General features: G+C 37.7%; 1 non-coding gene across 1 annotated transcript; it reads right to left on the bottom strand.

The window, feature by feature from the left end:
- Window positions 1-5,815: 5,815 nt before the first annotated feature.
- On the bottom strand, window positions 5,816-5,934 carry LOC131931135 (5S ribosomal RNA). Its single transcript, XR_009384249.1, has one exon. It is a non-coding gene; the product is annotated as a 5S ribosomal RNA (ribosomal RNA).
- Between the last annotated feature and the right edge of the window lie 1,562 nt (window positions 5,935-7,496).

Here is a 7,496-nt window from a genome sequence, read left to right as displayed (position 1 = left end):
ATTGAGCAAATAGCTAGCCCAACCACTACATACGCTGGCGTCTTAGCCAACAAACCGGACAGGACAAATAAGAGACCACCAGGGGAATTCATCAGCCCCCCAAGCCCCAAATCGACCAAGGCAGGCCATGTATGGGAGACAACATAGACAGCCTCACAATCATCACCCTCAACATCCAAGGCATCAGACATAAAGATAAGTACCTAAGGCAATTAATACACACTTACACACCAGACTTTATAGCAATACAAGAAACTAACTTCAAGGACAAACACACAGCGGATAGATTCACACGTAGCCTAGGACTCACTCAAGCATATCACAGCCTAAGTAAGCTTACAACAGGCAGCGGCACATCCATATTCAACACCTCCAACCATTACAAGGTAAAAGACACGTATAACGACATAAACGGAAAACTGCTAATAGCGACTGTACAAGGACAAACAGGGACACTAGCAATAGTTAACGTACACGGACAGACGGAAAAACGAAACACAAACTATTATAATGACCTAAATAAACTGCTGACAACAAGGTATAAACAACATAAAATCATACTATTAGGAGACTTTAATTGTGTTGAAAGAACGATAGACATATCTGGAACGACGGAAAAGAAAAATAGTCGTATAGAACGAGACAGACCTCAGGTAAAACTGATTCAAAACATTACAACACACTTCAACCTAGTGGACACGTTCAGAACATTATACCCCCACTCACTACAATTCACCCGCGGTAACAAATCACAAGGTAACCTAGCTAGGCTAGACAGGATATATGCCCCACAGGACATGAAAATAAACAGAGTGGAACACCTTACACACACCCTAAAATTTAGCGACCACAGTGCAGTAATAACAACACTAAACAACTTCGAACCAAAACTCAAAAGAAACACACCGTGGAAACTAAATAACTCACTACTTTTGGATGAAAGATACAGATCTAGAATCAAAGACACTATCCAATTTTACATACAATCAGCGCCTAGGATAGATAAAATACAACATTGGGAAGACTTCAAAGCAGATATCAAACAAACAACTATACAAATAGCCAAAAGCATCAACATAATCAGACAAGATAGGGAAAAAAGAATAGAAGACCAACTAAAAACACTTAAGAAAACAAATGGCAGTAGGGAAGACATCGACACACTAGAAAACCAATTGACAGAAATACAAGAATACAAATACAGAGGAGCACAAATAAGAAGCAAAATAGACAGGATAGGATCAGAAAACCCTACACACCACACACTCATACTAGAACAAAGCATACAAAGATCCAAACAAATCAAACAAATTGTGGACGAAAACAACCAAGAAACGACAGACCCTGAAAAGATACAATCCTTATTTACAGACTATTACGCACGACTTTACAAACGAGAAGCGACACACAACGACAAACAAGACGAATACCTAAGCTACATCAAACCACTAGACGACAACGACAAAAACAAAATAGATACGCCCTTTAACTTAGACGACATCAGGAAAGCCATTCAAAAACTTAACGACAATAAATCCCCCGGACCCGACGGCCTGACAAGTGAATTCTACAAAACTTTCATAGCAGACTTAAGCCCCCTCCTACTAGATACATTCAAAGAAATATATATGCTAGAACAATGCCACGAAAACTTCAATACATCATACATAACACTCATCCATAAACCAAAAACAGACCCTAAACTAACCAAAAATTATAGACCCATATCACTCTTAAATACAGACTACAAAATACTAACCAAAGCACTCGTAGCCAAATTAGAACCACACCTACCAAAACTAATACATACAGACCAACAATGCAGCGTCACAGGCAGAAACATACAGAACCACAACCATCTAATTAGGGACATTATACAATACACACACGAGAAAAACACGCAAGCCTGCATTTTAACATTAGACCAAGAAAAAGCATTTGACAGAGTCTCACATAAATACCTACACAAAGCACTCAAGACATATAACTTAGGCAGTTATTTCAACACTTGGATCAAAATAATTTACACAAACGCAAAAAGCCACCTCCTTATAAACAGTAACATAACCAGACCGTTTAGTATAGACAAATCAGTTAGACAAGGATGCCCCCTATCACCCATATTATACATTTTAACCCTAGAACCTTTATTAGAAAATATCAGACGAGACGCAGACATTAAAGGAATAGACATACCGAACCTGACGAATAAAAAGATATTAGCATACGCCGACGACACCGCCTTTACTTTGCAGACGGAAAACTCAATAAAATTAGTGGTAGAAAAATTCATTGACTATGGACAGGCTAGTGGAACAAAAATTAACTTAGACAAGACAGAAATTATGGGACTAGGACGTTGGAAAAACAGACAAACATATCCACTAAACATGACAGCTAAAAACGAATTACACATATATGGCATAACACACCAGAACAATCCCTCGCTGGAAAACAACAAAAGATGGAAAGAAATTATAAACAAAATTAAGAAAACTATAGACTTCTACAAGTACAGCACAACAACAATTTTTACGAGAGCCGCAATCACAAACAGATACATTATACCCCAAATAACATACACCGCCACAGCCCAAACAGTCCCAAAATCAACAATCAAGGAAATAAACAAGCTCATTAGGAGATATATCTTCCAACACACTATAGGCAACATCAGTCACAACACACTAGTCCAAAGCAAAATACACGGGGGAATAAATCTACACGACATACAAACTAAAATAAATACATTTAGGCTAACACATGTAAACAGAATAATTAGCGAACCACAACACCACCCATTAGCACATTATTACATAGGGATTAATCTAAATAAACATATAAAAATTAACAACAACTCCCCACATTTCATAGGACAAAAATTAAACAACTTCTATACAGAATGTATACAAATCTTTAAAACTAACGAAAACCTTTTAAAAAAGAAATCTCAACAGATTTATAGGAAAGTAGTACAGAAGCTTGCCACCCCTCTTTACAATAGAATATCCTGGTGCAGGACATTCGCTTTAACAGACACGACGGACACTTTTAAAAACCTTCATTTCAAAACAATAACACCTAAGGAAAGGGAAATAACATACAGACTGATTTACAACACAACACCACTGAGACACGGACACCAACACAAGACCAACACACCACTAGCGACACGCAAACAAAAATCCCTATGCTATCTATGCAAACAAGACACCCCAGAAACAGAAACACACATCTACCTAGACTGCCCAACCATCCAGACCATGAAGAAAACGTTAGAAACCAAAATAAGAAATAAGAACGAGACCTTCAATGTTGATATAGGAATAACGCTTAACAAAGTACCAAAACAACAAGACCGGACCATACTGGAAAAAAAAATAAGAACAGTAGCAATATACAGACAAATAATTTGGAACTGCAGAAATAGGGCAAAATACAACGAGACAGAGTTTAACAGACAGACTTTGGACTTGATTTTTAACAGACGACTTGACAGGGAAAACACACACACTATAAATATGATACCACAGCCGTTAGGTCACGCAACACCGCTCCCAGTACATGGCCCGCCACACCCAACCAACTTCCCCCCTCCCCTCACTCAAACCTACCCTTGAATAAATTATTGGTTACTTTACTTATAAATAATCTTTGCAACCCCTTTTTACCCCAACCACTTAGCAAGAGTAAAAATCTGTTACTTGAAATCTTTGTAACTATACTACCCTTTTACTTTGCCATACATGGAAATCCACCCCACTGGTAATGTTTCACTGTGAAAGTTTAAGTAAGATGTTACTAGTTTTACACTCTTATCGTGAGACTGGGAGATTTTATCTCCTCCTTGTAGCAGTCATGTCACGCAACATGACGCTATAAATGTAACACCATAGCGTTCATTTCACGCAACAACGCTCCCAACGCCTGGCCTGCCACAGCCAACCAACCCCCTCCCCCACCCCCAACCAAACTTCCCAGTGAACGATTTTTGTTTACTCAGCGTAGCAAAAACGATCACGCTATCTAGGTCGCCTTACCCAACCAACCCCCACCCACCACCCACCCCCCCCTCACTGACCCACCACCGCTCCCCTCTTAAAAATTTGTCCTTTTATGTAATTCAAATACGTTCAACATATTTGATTTAACGATCATCTCTGTACATTACCTACTCAAATTAATTAATAAGTTTGTTTTGAAGTTTAATTATTTTAAAATTTTGATTTAAAAAAAAAAAAAAATAAAAAAAAAAAAATAAAAAAAAAAAAATTAAAAAAAAATTAAAAAAAAAAAAAATGAAGACTGTTTGCAGATAATAGGCACAAATGGAAAGTGTGAATGCAAATGACTACCTATTGTACATAATATATCATGCTTTTTGTATACTTCAGACATAACTATGTGTACTTCTCCCCTCCTTTAGGTACTTCTCCCCTCTTTTAGGAAGCCTAGACAAACCTTTGAAGCCAAGTTTGTTAATATAAAGTTTACTACAACTCATCACTTTTATTTATCATAGACAAATATTGTCCCTTTTTCAACTTTATTATTTAGAAATAGCAACTACCTATTGTACATAACATATCATGTTTTCCTGTATACTTCATATATAACTATTTGTACCCCCCCCCCCCTTTAGGAAGCCTAGACCAACCTTCGAAGCCAAATTTTGTTAATATAAAGTTTACCATAACTCAGCACTTTTATTTATTATAGCCAAATATTGCCCCAATTATAACTTTAATTTTCAGAAACAGCAAATTGCTTTTGGCCCATGAAATAACCCCCCCCCCTCCCTATAAAATACATATTTTATTCTGTAAATAACATGTAAAAAATTTTGAGAATGAAAGTTTCAGGAATAGTTTATATTGTAAATCTGCATCAGTCTTCTTATGTCGCATGATGAACGTAGTAAAAATCAGCTACTGCCACCACTCATTGGCTGGGCTCGCTGAAAGTAAAATCTACAACACTGAGACGTAATAAAAAAAAAAAAAAAAAAAAAAAAAAAAAAAAAAAAAAAAAAAAAAAAAAAAAATAAAAAAAAAAAAATAAGAAAAAAAAAAAAAAAAAAAAAAAAAAAAAAAAAAGGTGGTAAGGGACTCGGCAAAGGAGGCGCCAAGCGTCACAGGAAGGTGTTGCGTGATAACATCCAAGGTATCACCAAGCCAGCCATCCGTCGTCTTGCTCGCAGAGGTGGTGTCAAACGTATCTCTGGTCTGATCTACGAAGAAACCAGAGGTGTCCTCAAGGTGTTCCTTGAAAATGTCATCCGTGATGCCGTCACCTACACTGAGCACGCCAAGAGGAAGACCGTCACTGCTATGGATGTCGTCTATGCTCTGAAACGTCAAGGTCGCACCCTGTACGGCTTCGGCGGTTAAACTCAACCCAGGACCACCCATTTGTTCTACCCATCCGGCCCTTATTAGGGCCACCCATACGTTTCCGAATTAGCTCGAGTGGTTGTAACCCCTACACGAATGTTTTCCATACCTACCCCTTACTTACTGAGTTACTTCTTCCTCCTTATTACTTAGGTTTGATTGTACAATTATTTGGTTGTAGCCTACTTAGTTTATTTATTTAATTTGGGCAGAGTGGTCATCTTTCCTTTGGTTTTTAAGGGGTTTGTTTCCATGGGTGGGGAGGGTCGAGGTAGCCTACCGTGAAGGCACAAAAGAAACAAACAAAAAATATTTCGATATTACAAAAGTGTTCACAGGTATGTGGTGAACTTAGGAAAGAGTGCAGGTATTAAGAATAGGTGTCCAGTGGGGCAAAAAATAAAAGACAAAAGATGAAAAAAAGTCTACAACACGTGGTGTTCCCAAGCGGTCACCCATCTAAGTACTAACCACGCCCGACGTTGCTTGACTGCGGTGATCGGACGAGAACCGGTATTTTCAACGTGGTATGGCCGTAGACATCGGTGTGAGAAAATTGGGGCTTATAAATATACTCAAACGAAATCAGCAGTTATTCGTCCTTTTCTGGCTACAATAATGATTTCACTGCTTTCCTCATATTATTTCAATAATAAAAAACGCCCTAAATCGCCACAAAAGCGAAACATTGTTTTAATATCGAATACTATGTGCCTTTTTTTCCCTCTACAGCCATTGGTCGCTATTTTTAACCTGAGGCGGTAACCACCGGTAGACTTCCCTGAGCTACTAATTTTCGAGCATCGCGCGTTGTAAAATACAAAATAAATACATTTTCCCCATTTTCCTTGACTAAAATCAGAAAACCAGGTGCCCCCTGCATCCGACCTGTCCTTTAACTATCGCTTTCATGTGAAATGATCTATCGGAAAGGCGATACTTTAACTTTTTTGGGTCTCCCGCTCACTCACTCCATCCGAAACATTCTGCACGAATTCATTCAATTTTAATCCAACTCATCACATAGATCTAGATCTAGCCGCCTACAAGTCTACTAATTTAATGTTTGAGAAATAGTTCAATGCTTTTCATTTATTAATTATTCTTTTAACCTTTTCCCACGACAACTGGCACATTTATTTTCAGTCTATTAATATTCTGGCTTCATTTTAAAACACGCAACTAGGCGTCGATCTAGAATTCTAGATCTAACGCTCTAGCTTAACTAAAATAATATAAACAGGAGGGTAGATCTATTCAAAATACTGTTTCAAAAATTACAATAATAATTTCACGGTGAAAAAAAAAGGCAGGCGATCCATGGTAAATTAAATGCTAATTAAGGATGTTGCTTAAAAGGTTAGGTTGGCCTGGGACGCCAGTATTTCTCTAGAGTCTAGATCTAGAATTTCTAGATTCTGTAGGAATGAGTAGCCTAGGTATTAATAATTAAATGCATTAGTAATTATTAGTAGCTAACATAAGATTTAGTTCAGTAAAAACTAATAGATCTAGATTTTAGGTCCAATGTTGGCTATCAGACTTGATGCTTGATTGTAATGATTATTAGGTTTGAGCAATTAATTTTTTTAAACATTTTTTTAATTATTAGTATTAGTGATAAGTCATCATTAGTGGGAGTAAATTTACTTCTTTCCAGTCTGGTTCTGGGTTTCCTTGTAGCCTATATAATCTAGATCTAGTTGGTGATAATATTAATAAATATTGTTTCCCATTTTAAATACTCAGGCGGTTTGTTTGAAAGTCTGACCGCAGCTCCATATTCATTGACTGTCGAAGCACCGCATAAAATGAATTAGCTTATATCCAGGGCTGGCCTGGTCTGCCTGTTATTGTGACTGAATTGTCCTACAGACAAGACCTGAAGAAGCTCTCGTTAAGTAATAAGTGTACAGCTTGCTTTTAGCCTGGCGCGGGGATCTTTCACCGGCCACTTTAACATTCTGCGACAGGGCAGGCCTTTACTTTAAGCTTTAATCTTAGCTGGTTCCGCTTTAACACAGGGTATTCTTTTGTCTTTAAGTATACCGCTTTCTTTTATCAGCCTGGAACCCTGTGTCGGCTACCGGTATCTCATCCGGC

The sequence above is a fragment of the Physella acuta genome, unplaced genomic scaffold, assembly GCF_028476545.2.
Source record: "Physella acuta isolate Inbredline_101_S28 unplaced genomic scaffold, ASM2847654v3 ptg001897l, whole genome shotgun sequence".
Lineage (NCBI taxonomy): Eukaryota > Metazoa > Mollusca > Gastropoda > Physidae > Physella > Physella acuta.
The sequence above is the reverse complement of the archived record's forward strand: the minus strand, read 5'-3'. Positions and strand labels throughout refer to the sequence as shown.